The sequence below is a fragment of the Bombus flavifrons genome, chromosome 4 (genome assembly GCF_040668555.2).
Source record: "Bombus flavifrons isolate JBK064 chromosome 4, iyBomFlav1_principal, whole genome shotgun sequence".
In the NCBI taxonomy this organism is placed as follows: domain Eukaryota; kingdom Metazoa; phylum Arthropoda; class Insecta; order Hymenoptera; family Apidae; genus Bombus; species Bombus flavifrons.
The window spans coordinates 14,057,155-14,072,022 of record NC_138445.1 but is presented as its reverse complement, the minus strand read 5'-3'; the positions used below and the strand labels follow the sequence as shown (position 1 = coordinate 14,072,022).

At 38.1% G+C, this 14,868-nt stretch overlaps 1 protein-coding gene and 1 long non-coding RNA gene across 2 annotated transcripts in view; both read left to right on the top strand.

Moving 5' to 3' along the window:
- Positions 1-14,868, top strand: part of LOC138179118 (uncharacterized) — a 183,253-nt gene that overhangs the window by 153,405 nt on the left and 14,980 nt on the right. The gene's annotated exons all lie outside the window — the stretch shown is intronic.
- On the top strand, positions 6,799-9,064 carry LOC138179008 (uncharacterized). The gene is made up of 3 exons (XR_011172905.1): positions 6,799-7,604; positions 7,653-8,066; positions 8,128-9,064. It is a non-coding gene; the product is annotated as an uncharacterized LOC138179008 (long non-coding RNA).

Here is a 14,868-nt window from a genome sequence, read left to right as displayed (position 1 = left end):
AGATCAAGGATTCAGAATTCAGCGTGTCGACGTCGACAGGCAGCGAATGGTGGAGGCGAAACTAACGGTGTAAAACGGTCTGCGAAGAAGGAGGATTCACTTTCGTTTCCTCGCCGACAGTCCGCGGCCACACGAAGCAGTTCCGCTTGTCTAACGGTGTTTCTTTTTTAACGGGAGGCCTTGAAAGACCTAGGACAAGCAACGATAATCGAGTTTTCGGTTGCGCAAGCCGTTTCTTTTCCACGCTTCACAGCGATCACGTAGCTAGAAAGAGCGTCGACCCTAAAGAGCCAGTCAGCTCTCGTGACTGCTTGTTCTCCGGTGTCATAAACCTGGCCTGATGCCTGTCGATCTTAATCTGCTGCAGCCAAGGAAGAGAGAGCGGTTTTCTCGCAGTTCTATCGGAATAGGGAGAACGCGTCGCGCCGATCGAACATCGTTTGCTTCTCTCGATTTTCTATTCTGAATGTGGTCGTACATTAGAATAACGCTGTCCAGACCAGTTCTTTCATCGTGGAATTTTTATTCCTTTCGGACTTTAAGAGCTTTGAAACGTTTTCCTTGCATGCATTCTTGTACGGATAAATAATTGAGGAATTTTTGCTTGCAGAATAATATTTGATTTTGTTCTTTTCGTTTTACACAGTACGTAGTTAGGAGCAAGCGAGACGAAATTTGACGTTAAGTTCTTCGGATTTCTTTCCCCGAGGGAATTTTTATCTTAACGTGGAATTTAAAATAAGTTAACTGGTAGAAACATAGATCGTTAGATGTTGCTACTGTTAACTGTAGACGGAACGTCGCGCCGCATACAGAAACTGTCTAGATGATACTTTCTATAGATATAATAGCTAATCTGCTATCTGTATTAATGAATTGTAAAGAATATTCGAGTTTGAGAAAAAAGCAGATAGAGAGAGAGAGAGAGAGAGAGAGAGAGTAAATTTTAGTGCGTTACAGCTTACAGATAGTTGATAGATAAATTAGTGAAAATATAAATATACATATTTATTCGATGTTCCCAAGATTAATATTAATCTTTTCAGGGACAACTCTATTGATACAAGAAAAAGATAAATTTCTTTCGCCCTTCAAAATAATATAAAATATATTTATAACATATCTATACGAGATAAGTGATATTAGAAAATACATTAAAATATCTGAATACAGGAATATATAATCCTACAAAATACAGAAAATCTATTTTTCTTCTGTTTTAACATGCATATACTCAACGTTTACTCTGAAATTTGAAGGAAATTCAGATTACTATGACCGTTTTATCACGCTCGTATATTTCACATTTATCTGTCTCGTGACATTTCATTATTTTATGGGGCCAATTCTAATTTCTCGATAAACAACATTTTTCCACGATGCCATTTCTGCACCAAGGCTTATCCTAGTTACCGAGGCCGGTGCAACTGGTGCATCGTATCGTCGGTGCATTGCCCTCGTGACGCGAATATGCTCCTCGATCGATTTGCCTCGACCACGGCTCGAATCGTTCCTTCTAGCTTGGAAATTCTCGATGCTGTACAGCCAAGATGCTATAAAGTGACGTCTTAAAATGCCAGTAACTTTATTTTCACGCAGTGAAAATCCACCATTCCTTTCCGATCTTTCTCTTCTCTTCTTTTATTCAATACTTGCACGTTCGTTCGACGTTCCCTCTTTCCCTTTAATTTTAAGTTTCGTCAAGCGTCTCGAAGAATTTGTATATCGCGCGAAAGATAAAGATAATAGGAAATTTATTTTGAAGAATGTAAATTTAACGATATGGGAAACAGCGTGAAAAGATACTCTTGCCATACTTGAACTTTCAAAGTATTCGATTACCAAGGACATTAACCCTTTCACTGTAAGGCATGCGCCGTATATGGAAGACTTTTCACGCTCTGAAAGTATCATCTCTGTGTTGGCTGGATAAAAAAATTAGATTCCTGGTATCTTTAGAGAGCAATGACAAGCTTGGATTCTAATACTATGGGTAAAATCTGTAAAACGAGCGTTGTAAGATTTTTGTTTAAATAATACAATAACAAAGGAAGGAAGACGAAGTCAGCTAAATCATACTTAATATAATAAAGAACATACTTTCGAACAAAACCTTCCATCTCCAACATAAATATCCACAATTTACGTCCACGCTTATCGTTTATTATGCACTGTAATGTTTTTGTTTTATAACCATAATGAGCCTTTTCAATTTCTTTGTAATCTATCAATGTTAACGTGTACGAGACTGATTTCCGAGAACTGGATTATTAAAACATCTTATGAAGCATCTTATAAAAAGGAAGCGCGATATACTCGTCACGTACGCTCTTCAACAACCTTTTTTTTTTAATAACTATAACCATCATATCTAATTTCGAACACGTCAATTCGATAACAGATAAACACTATCGTCTTAACATGTTGATGTAAATTCTCCTCCGATGTATAGTCGCTCTGCAGTTCTTCACCGATTTACCGCTCATCCGAAATTTGTTAATTCGTTTGCAAAAAGAGAAAAATCTCGCACGATTATTTCTAGACTAAAGGATAGTTTGTTTAAGAGATGATTTAATTAACAGTTTAAAGGAACTGAAACGATGCTAACAACGGAAATCACATATCGGAAAATAAATTCTCTCGCCACGTTCATTTCGTTACCTCTTAACGTACTTGGCATAAAGTTTCGTTCGATTTGACGTACTCGCGAGGACGACGTGAAAATCTCCTCGAACAGTGCCTTTTAAAAGGCCAAAAATCATCTTGTATTTTCTAAAATTTCTTCCAATTAAATAGATCAACCACGTGTAAGGTGCAACAATGATAATTCGGTGTCTTTACATCGAATGCATTTTAAGTTTAGCTGTTTCTTCGATATTTCCAGATTTTCAATTCCCAAAATCTTAATACCTACGAAACGTATCTATCTATGAATATAAATTGCCATGACTGGCGACATTGATTAATTAAAAGCATCAATAATCGACAGCTGCCAAAACCTATATCCGTTGGACATCGCACAGAATACACACGGCTAATTTATATGCCTGGTACATCCATCATTCTCTAATTTGTCAAAATTGCTTGTCGATGCGGATCAATCAAAAACGTTAATAAAGACACCTGCTAAACTTACGTTAAACACTGTCAAAAAGGCATCGAGTTATTCTAACTTCTACACGTAATATCCATCATTCTTATAATTTGCCAGCCATTCGCACCATATCTTTTCAATCGCATACCCACGCAAAAGCAATTTCCAAAGCAATTTTCGCGATTCTAAAATCGAGATTTCTCATTATCACATCTGCAAGAATGTTCGAAGATCTATCAACGGTTTCACGAACAATTCGTTCGTCGTAAGAGTACACGTATCGAATTTCGCGTAGAACGAAGATTTTCCCAACGGGGAGGGTGAAAGTCGGATTTTCAGGTAACTTCGTTTCGATCTCGCGACCTATCCCGTGGACATTGCGCTCGTCTTTGTTATACGAAGCCATTGTGCGCGATCAATACGAGTTCTGCGAAGCACAGACCACTGTGAGCTGCTAGCATCCCCCGGTGCTTGTTACCGACGCGACGCCGCGCCGTTACGAGTTACGTCGCGACGGCAGTAGCTTTCCCTTTCGACGGCCTCCGTGGAAATGGAGAACCCCTTTAAAAGCTTTAACGCGAGTCCCGCCACGTTTTATTCGCATCGTGGAATATTCCTTCGCCGATTCCCAACGCGAAGAATTCTCCTTCGTCGTTCTCCCGTGACGAGGATTGGCGGAGATCGATGGCGATGCTTGGACGCAGATTTCTGACGTTTGGTTACGATTAGACTGAGGATTTTTATGTATTTGAAAAAATTTTAAAGGGTTAAATGGCACAAAATTCGTCCAGAATATGAAAAATTATATAAAATATCCAAATGTATAAGGTACATAGAAATATAATGGTGTTTTTCTACGGTGTTTTAATAGGAAAAGCAATGATCTAGCTTCTTGTTTCTATATTTTTAATCGTATTATTAAAAATATGAATTTGTATAAAAATCCGCAGTATTGTTGCTACGATTAGTCTGTGGATTTCGATGATATTTCAAAGTACAAAAATATATAAAGTATTTGTTATAATATTTAATAAGGCTGTTGAATAAACGAAAGAAATCTCTCTCTGTGTTTTATTCCCTTGACTGTTTCCGTAAAAATACGTATTTACATAAACACCCAAACTTTACAATTGCATGAACGTATCTTTTAGCGGATCTCCTTTTCCTGAATATTTAAACTTGCGGTTTAAAAATTCATTCGAACCTTATAACGAAATAAGAAAAGCGATGCGGAAAGATTCATATTCTTCTGGCCAGAAGCGAAGGAACGAAAGTTGAAAGAATCATTTCTACGACAAACGCTCGATTTGAATATTCCATACACACACATGTACATTTAATTTGTACATCTTTATCAACATCTTTTACGTTCCATTTACAATAAACTTCTGCCACGAGTAAATAGATGAATCACTATAGATCACAGAGTTGGAAATTCCGTTGATGTAAAAACATTCGATACAAATTGAAGTTTCATGCGACATGCTTTATAGCAATCCCAAGAGTATGTGACAAAGTGGCGTATTCCTCGCGTTATGTACCCTGGAGGATCGTACGTACAGCTTCGAGACTCCGTAGTTCGTGAAATTTCAAGTGTAACTCGGTCACCGTAACATACATTTTATAAGAGGCACGTGCAACTTTTATAGATCGAGGTTTAATCTTTCTGATTAATCGTCTCGCTATTCCTCATATACTATTTTCGTAATATCCCGAGTACCTATCTTATCTTATCTACGACAGAATTCCCTTAACCTCTAGACAGATGGTTTCTATTCTCTTCTCATTTCCTATGTAATACTACGCTCTACGTTGTAGTATCGTCTACTAGATAAAGACAGTCTCTAGTATATTCCAGTTTGATAATTCTCAGTTTGATGACCCGCGCCTATGAACATAAGATGTAGAGATAAGAAAAGCTTCATTTCGAGCAAAATCAGATAGTCGGCCGTCGCATTACAAAATATAAAAATTAAATGATACATCTACAGTCACGCATATAGTTGGTTGTTCATCAAAAACGTTTGCGAATGTTTGCTAACGTCGTGTGAATTTGTTGCCGTGGAAACGTTAATTCTAGACACTCTGTATCTATCTGTATATGTATTTATCGTGACATGTTATACATTTGTACACCTAGTGTTAAAATACAATGTGCAGGATGATTAATTTTCTACATTTCGCCATCCTAAGCTCGCAAGTGGCCAGTTCTCTGTCGCAATAGGTCGTTCAGCTTAATCTACAATAAAGCCACGATACGCTAGTATTATTAAGCGCATTGTTAACCGGAATCAATTTTAACGGCGCCTGATAAGGTTCACAGTTGCGAAGAACAAGACAGTCGGACTGATAATCCCGAAATTCCTCGAGAAAATTCGCTGGAGATGCATCGTACGCACCCTTCGCTTTGGAACTTTGTCCACTGTTTAGACTCGTGTTCCTAAGTCTTTTAACGCATAATTTAAACTTATAATCCGCTGATTCCACAAGAAGGTATAGCAAGGGCTATGTATCGTTCAATTTGTATACTTTTGGTCAAATTTACATATTACATATTGCTAGAAATCGACGAAGTTTTGCAGATTCTCGACGAATATGTGACAATCTGTGAATGATTCTGTAAATTTACATTCTCATGAACGTAATTAAACAAATAGAATCTAAACAGAAATTTGTTTCATCAGTTAAATAAATACATATTAGGTATAACAAGATATTACGTATATCGTGGTACGGCTACTGTATTTTAAATATTAAATATCAATATTTATTTTAAATATTAAATCCTAGGAATTCATTCGATGTCTTTACACTGAAACTATCTCAAATTTCATTATATTCTTACTGTTACGTCCGGTGACTCAACGGTCAAGGCGTCCATCAATAAAACAGTTTCGACCCAGGAAGTTCCTTATGCTTATTGCTCGATCAGGTAAAAATAGGAGAAACCTGGGTTTTCCTATGTTTCCAAGGATTCCACCCGCAAGCGACCAGTGGTGGGGCGATCACTACCGGACAAGAGTTTTTCTTTGCGACAACATCGTCACGGGACTTTACTGAACCTACGACATTCGTACAGTCAACATCTCTTCACTGGCTATACGACTACAGTTCAGTCAACCTCTCAATACTGGTTCATCGACTACAGAAAAGTCAACGCATCTCTCCAAACCTGAGAACCAGTCAACGTCTCTCTACCGGGTCTTCACTCGTCAATCATTCGTCTAATTCATTTATCCCTTACGCAACGGCGTAACCATCTACTGTACAAAGTTGTTGGAAATATACAGGGTGGTTGGTAACTGGTGGTACAAGCGGAAAGGGGGTGATTCTACGCGAAAAAAGAAGTCGAAAATATAGAATACAAATTTTTCGTTTGAGGCTTTGTTTTCGAGAAAATCGACTTTGAATTTTCGCTCGGTACGCGTTCACTTTACCACGCCTCGTTATAACGGATCTCGCTGTAGATCGTTGTCTCAATGGAAAAATTAAAAAAAAGAAAAAAATTTTATTCTATATTTTCGACTTCTTTTTTCGCGTAGAATCACCCCCTTTCCGTTTGTACCACCAGTTACTAACCACCCTGTATATATTATAACCCATTAACCGCAATGTTATACCAACTCAACCATCCCTACTATCCTAACAGAAATAAGGGATCGATCTGCTCGTGGCGTCGATTATTCTAATCGTAACGACTCCCATTGACGCGCTTCCTCGCGATCGCGTCTTCCCGCGACTGGCCGAACAAACACCATCGAGAGTTTAAAGTTCTTGATATTCATGAAACGTAACATTTCCGAAAGACATTAATCAATGAAAAGCATCGATAAATGCAATACCACTTGACGAAGCTTGTAACATTCCAGGGCAGACATCGAATTAATTTCTAATATTTTAATATCTAATGTTTCGCATGGTTAGTGTTCAGTGATATAAATATGCATAGCCTATTTACGAATGCTGGTGTACTTTCTCGTTTGCGTTTCCTTTCTTCGTTTTACTTTCCTGAGTTCCTGCCATTTTCTGTTTCCTCGTTCCTTTTCGCAATCGCGACTACGATCAACGTGTTACGAACTTTTTCTCGGAGCACACGCGTGCGTTATCGAGTCGTGTTATCAGGCCGCGATTAATTCCGCCGTGTCAGGGAATAATTCGTGCGGCGATACGGTGCAGTTTTGATACGACACGGTGTGCAGTGCAATCGAAACGTTCCGGCTGCCTGATAACTTCAAGATGGTTGTAGCCTCACGAGAATGAAAATCCCTCTTTTTTACTTTTGTTATCATTTCGACAATTTTCAAGAGACACAGCAACGAACCTGGCGATAGTTTCAATTAATAGATCGTTGACGATATACCGTGAAAGAAATTTTACATCGGTTAGCACATATTCTTGAAAAGTATGAGAAATCAAACAAGACGAAAAATTCCGGTTCACGTCTTTCGTTTTCGACGTTCGAAGAAATTGCAAATGTCGATTCTTCTCTCCTGTCAAGAATATGTCAGTTGTTTCGCAGGGGTATCGAAGATTCTTCAGGCAGTCAAAGGTTCTAGAGCGTGCGACGTTTTACGGACCGTTGTGAACCGAAGCGTGCAAAAGATACAGGTGGATAGAACTTTGCTCGTTCGTCTAGTTCTCTATCGATTAAATCGAAGCTTTGTTTCTTCGATCGTTTCCTACTTTCTTTAATCGTTCAGCTCTATTAAGCTCAGCTAATGACAAAATCCGCAATCACTTAGTTGTCAATCCAATAGTATAGAACAACTTAATCCTGATTTTCCTTAGTTTCGTTATCTTATTCCTCGTGATTCATAATCATTCAGAAATGTTTCACGCACCGGACTGACACGACTGTTGAAATAGAATTTCATTTAGTGAATTTCATTCGTGCAATGTGACTATTTCTCATGGGCAATCTGTGCACTGCATTTTACCTTCTGCGTATCACGTACAGGAGAATGCGAATAGCGTGAAAAATGGGTTAGAGAGACCGTTGCGTTTAATATACAACCTTCTAGGTATCAGGTAAGAAACGAAGTAAGTACGAACGAAGTGCGTAGAAAATGGAATAGAATAACGTAGTATAACATTTCTTTGTCTTACTTTCATTTCATTTTTCATGGGGAAACATGGTCGTTTCGGTTATACCACTACCCTAAAAGTAGCCTGCGTATAATTTACTTTGTATTATACTTGGAAAACTCCACCCTCGAATCAGTAACCCTTTACGCGCTCCCCCGAAATACCAACGAATACTCACCCTCGACCCTTTTATTTACACCTGAGCGTATGTCAACAGTCGACGTATGACCCGTAAAATTCCTCGATTCACACTGCTGTTACCACAAAATTTCCAAACGAGCGCAAACACGAACGAATCGATCCATTGAAGCTCTCGTCGTCGCGATTCTCAATGGGAAAAGAAGCTAATCCCAAACGAAAAGGAAAATAGTTTGAAGAGTCTATGCTCGTACCACTTTCCCTATTCACAGCGAGGATGCATTGAAACGCAACAACTATCGTTAGCCAACAGCGGTTTTACTTGTGATCGCGACCACACGTCTGATCTACGAGGTTTGCGTACGTTGCCACGTATCTGTCTTTTACCTGTCTAATGGAAATTCGATGCAAGTCGGCCGTGGAAATCGGCCAATTAACCAGCTGTCTGTGCAACAGAGTGGCAGTACTCTTTAAAGGGCATGGTATAAAATGAGAACGGTTGCTCGTCGGCGTACACAATTAGGTCGATAATTAGCGTGTGCATTGGTGGAGGGGGTAGATGTATGGTCGTGCACCTCGTTGTATATGTTCCCTGTCGGCTTTGTAAATCATGTTCAAAGCGACTTTAAATACCCCTGGCGCCTCTGGAAATTCGATAATCTCGTTAGAGGCGAGGGTGACTGGTTCAGGGTGGCAAATGTGAAATATGGAAATTGGTTTTCTCATAGATTATTATCTTTTCCACCCTTTCCCTCTCTTGGTAACATTGAAATTTTGGTTGATACGGGTTGTTAATTTAACGAATTATATGGAAATACGTGTTTTTGATTTCTTATACGCGCGCGTATTCCCGCGGAACGAACATCAATATTGTAGCGATTGACTTATAATCGGATTAATAGAAAAGCTATTAGTCTTAAAAGAACACGATGAACGTTTGTAAAAGCTATTTGGAAGAATTGCAAAGAAATGAAATGAAGATAAACGTGTTCGATCGAAGAGAATTGAAGTAAATTGGACGTGTAAGATTCGATAAAATTCAATCAGTATCTAAATTTCAATTGTAGTATCATTTGCGATATGCGTGAAATCAAATAACAAATGCAACGTGCAATTTAGTTTAATCTTCTTACACGAAGAATAGACGTATTTCATTTTATTATAATAATAATATTGTACAGGTTTTTATTCTATTTTGGAAAAATGTCTACTCTCACTTGTTGCAAACGGATAAAATTTATCGACACGGTATGCGTATTAAAAATTTGTACGTTTTATAATCTCCGTTGAAACTAGAAAAATTAACGATATAAATTGTAAAAAGAAACTAATATAAAATTCTAAAATAAAGTCGATCAAATCGATGCAATATTATTACGAAATCAATTTTCCGGTGAAATATTGTTTATGGTTAATGACGTATTAATTCGTAACACATCGAGGCGAAAACATCGAACATTTGAAATTGTGTTATTATTAACAGATGAGTGTAACGATGCTGTGTATCATCGTGATTATTGTTAGCTTAAATAGAGAGGCTATTTATCATTAGAATTATATAAGCGGTGCTCTCATAATAATATATTATACCGAATGTATCGTATGGATCCCGCTGATACTTTAATTAACCGGAAAATTCAGCTTTTATTAGCGCATTCGAGATTGTTATGAAAAGGGATAATTAATGTTGTTTTCGGGGTTATGATTGGTGACCTCACAGGCCGCAATTACTCGGCGTTAAACTGGCTTTCTGGAAACGAACGATGCAATTATACCACGCACGATAGCCTCAGAAACATTATTCATCCTTAATACCCGCTGAGTCGAATTTCTTTTCGTAAATGAATTTCACGTAAAGATCGTTTTTTCGGTAGTTGAAAAACAAAAATGAAAGGAAAAAGAAAGATGCGACAGTTGATGAATTATTAACACGTTTCACGCCACGTGCTTCTTTAAAAGGCTTACGGTATTTATTCGAAAGAGAAATGTTCTTTTCTCCTTCTTTCGTATACCAGTCGCTTGCGTATACTTTATTCCCCCATTCTCAGAAATCAATGTACAATGGCTACAAAAAGTACTGGCGCGCACACCCTCACTTTCCAATGAACGGTCTTTCTTATCGCGTACAATTCATTTTCGTAGTGTCACATTTTCGTACTCACGAAAGTACATGGCGTTAAACATTATGAAGTTTCTTATATTTGCACCTAATTCATTTCTATGTAAACGGCGTAATAAATGAAACGATGTAGCAATGCTCTTTGCAGCCACTGTAGGGTTGAACTCGCGTTTAAATTCCGTCAATATTTAAATAAATGTGATCCTAATCTGAAAATCTGAAAAGAGTAATTTCAAATTACTCTTTTTGTTTGTATCTCTATTATGATATACTGTACGCCAAATGGTTAGAGACAGGAAAATACAAAGAACGCAACAAGTATAAAAGAAATCTACAAAATATCCAAAGCGTAGTGCTCGTTGCGACAGTTAGCATGCAAACGAATTTCCGTTTAGTACAAATTTGTAAAATACCAATTCGCACGATTCTCTGATTTTATTCATAAAAGTGTCAGTTCACGTTCGTCATTCGCAACGTTTACGAGCATAACCAAAGGAACGAAAACCAAATAAGAATTTGTTTCATCCAGCTGACATTATATCACGAATGACTCTTGTATGTGTGTTTATTTTTGCACTTTCAAGTTTCCCACAAATGCACCAAATATACCGATCAGTACAATTTTTCACGTTTCCTCGCGAAAATGAGAAAACGTCGAAGATAGTTTGACGAACGACAAGCGCAGACTAACGAGCGCGTTGACGATAGATTCATCGCGTCGCACCGCGCCGGTTGACGAACGATGCCACGTAATCTCGTTCCGTCTTCCAGTTTATCGTGGTGCATTGAAAGGTAGCGTTACCAAGCCGCGATCATTTTGCTTACGGTCCCACGTTTCACCTACGACATAGACCGTATCCTCGTATTTCCGCGCGCACAACACGCGTCGCGTCGCGCCGCCTTGATTTCTGCGGATAGTCGTTGCTTAAGCGTTCGATAGAAAAGACTATAGTCGCTCTTGCGACGCTTATTTCCTCGAGGTTACTGTTTCGAGATACTTTCAGCCCCTTTGTCGATTATTCACCCTCGAAGTACGAGTTTCCAGAGTTCCAAGGGAGAACGTTCGCGCTGCTTTTGGTTCAGAGATCGGTTCTCGCGAGAAAGTTTGCGTTCGATGGTTTTTGTAGAATTTTCTACTGATTTCTTCGAGCATAGAGATGAGAGCGTAAATCGTGAGAGGTTTTACATTTGTAGGTTTTTATTGGTGCAGTGTTATGTATGTTTTTTCCTGTGAATTTTATTTTTTCTTTACTTGTTTTTCTTTTTTTTTTTTTTTTTTTTGAAACATGAGTGTTTACAGTGAACATAGTGAAACTTGGTTTCTTAAGCTCTTTAGGACATGATCGTGTTTGGATAGTTTTGAGCAAATTCTATGTTTGTTTGCTTTTTATTTGAAGCTTTTTTTAGTGAGAGTGTACTTAGTATAGTGTTTGAAAAATGCGTGTTTATAGCGAACATAGTGAAATTTGTGATTTTGGAGTTTCTTGGGACGTGATCGTGTTTGGGTAGGTTTGAAGAAACTGAAAATTGTTATCTACTTTCCTGTATTGGAAGTTTCAAGCTCTACATCGTTCTATTTTTCTTTTATACGTTTAAAATTGAGTCAGCCAAATCGAACTATAAAAATAAGTTCCTTATGGTGTCCCGTGTCGATGAATTAAATTTAGATTATAAAGAAGTATGAATAGGAATATATCAAACATTTCAAATTTCAGTAGCTGATTTTTCAGTTATTTTAAGCAATCTAGACATCAGATTTCGTTGTGACGCGAATCGTGAAAACACATTGCAAAACATATTGCACCACAATGTAGCTCGAAGACTGTCTGTGTCACCGTGACATAATACAGCAAATTATGTTCCCTCATAACAATGTACTGAAAAAGTACGCTACGTAACAGCATAACTCATGAAACATCAACTTCAACGAAGCCTAATCCACAAAAATATATCCACGTTACGTCTCAATGTAATTCCCAAGACGATACATGTCGTTATGATGCAATTTTCACAAGTAATTTTATTCAAACACCTATCACTATGATTGACTAAAATAATTGCAAAATTACATTACAAGTGCATAAAATGATAGCAAACTACCGCGAACATTCTATCGCGATTAAAACGATTACAAAATATTTATTCACGATCTTCCTTTTATCAAAAAAAAAAAAAAATAATAATAACAAATAAATAGATAAAATAAAATAAAACACAATAAAAATAAAATAAAATCACCTCGTACGTCGTTACTAAAATAAAAAAAAATCTCACATTTAATTTACAATGACTTGCATTTGAATTCGTCTTCGCTGAGCTGTCACTGTATACGAATAGGAGAATGCAAGGAGAATAGGACGAGCGTGTGCATAAAGGGCAAGGGCGCGCGCGATATTCGGTGCTTGGAACGTTTCCTGCCGTTTAGTAGCAAATAGATCACGTAAGTAGCGTAGACTAGAGACACTAGAGAAACAGAGAGAAGAGATGAGAGAACGCGGGCACGAAATGACGGACACGAGGAATTTATACGTCGCGGTCGCGTCGGCCCGGTCACGGGCAATTGCCCTGCTCGTCACGGACTAGAATAATGTCGCGATACGTGCACGGCACAGTGCACGGCAAAACACCGCTGGCCCCAGGGAGGAAACAGCACACCGATGACGACTGGTTACCGTGGTCGAGACGAACCGGCGCACGCGGAGACGGCTAGCCGCTGTGCTGTCGCGTCTGGCCTTGCGCGTTATTATCGTATAGATTCCTCTAGTCAGCGGTCTACGGTGTGGTTGAATTGCCAATAAGAATGAACAAACCGTGAACAATGTCAGACAAAATGCTTTAACACTTTGACTGCTTCGATAATCATGAACATCTGGTTCCTGTTAGTTGGAGCTGTTCCATCCTTCAATAGGATAGCGATAAATCGTTTAAACGTTGGTATATTGTTTTCTTTTTTTTTTTTTTTTTTTGAAAAATCAAGCTACGCGAAACGTTTCAATCTGTAAGTTGCTCTGTGTACTCCAACCATCCGTGGATTAGACGATGGTATCGATAAGCGATGGAAAATTAACTTGAAATTACTTGGAAGTTATGTTAGAGGTCTTTCGGGATTGTCTGGAAAATTAAGGGAATTAGTTTATGGTTATTGGGTAGGGTTAGATCTTCTGGGAATTGGAATTGTAAATTATGGTTTAGCAAGGAGACTGTTAGTAAAGGTAACCATTAGGGTAGTTACCGCGCTAATCACGTAACTTGCATTGTGATCGACCACGATGGATGTAAAAGCTGGAAAGGAAGAGGAAGATTTTCGATCAATTGATCTACACGAATTAATGTTCTTCTTCTTTAATTTCCTATTGTTCTCTGTTTAAAGTGGCTACAAGAACTATTTGTACTTTTATTGCTTTTCAGATCTTATGTAACGTTATCGGATCGTATATACGTTTCATTTGTACAGTATCAAGATTTTGCGATCGCTTGAAAGTATTATCAAATGGAATGAAATTATCAAACGACGATAGAGTAAATACGATGCTGTGTCAATATGTGGCTTTTTTGGCTACTTTGCGTATTAAACTACGAAGAAGTAGAAAATAGTACATAGAGACTAGGTACGTAGGATTACACGACTATGAAATGAAATTTTTGTGATTCGATGATAGTTTGGTCGAGCGATGACGCAGGATTGTTGGCTCCACTTTGGAAAACTTTGGCACATAGAATGGGCTCAAGTTCAAGGTACAGGATAGTCTGCTAGGTGAATATTTATTTGCGGATGAACAACATTTAGAACACATGTTGCTCTAAACATAACTTTCGAGAACACGATGTCTCGTTTATATAATATAATAGAAAATTCCGAATTGAAATTTTGAGTAACTTTGGATATCATCCAATTTGTATGAATCGAATGGGATGGGGAAGTAACCACTATAACGATCAAAACGTTCGTTTCGAGATGTTGAGATTATTCGATGTGTAAACAGAGAAAACTGGCGGATAAATTGTATGGCAGAAAATATATTTAAATAGAAGTGTAATTATAAGTAAGAATATAATTTGAGCTGGTCCAGATCCGCACGCTAGTTGTGTTACCCAATAACTGAAAACCCCGAAGCCAACGTCGCCTGTCTACTGTTTATGGTCTGTCTTCGTCGCAGTCTTTTGTCTACACGCTGTCGATGGCTTCGGTGCTTGAGAAAACTAAAAAGACCAGATGTAGAGTATTCTTAGAAGTGGTAACCACTTCAACACGAGGTATAAAGTGATTATAACTGGAAGAGAATTGGTATCGTGAATTGCATTCATTTCGCGTAGAATTTCCATTTCGACAGCGATTTTAAAGTTAGTTTGAACACGTATGCATCCGATTGAAACTCGGTTCGACTGTTTGCTGTAGTCCATGAAATTGTATACCTGTTGGTCCCATGAACAA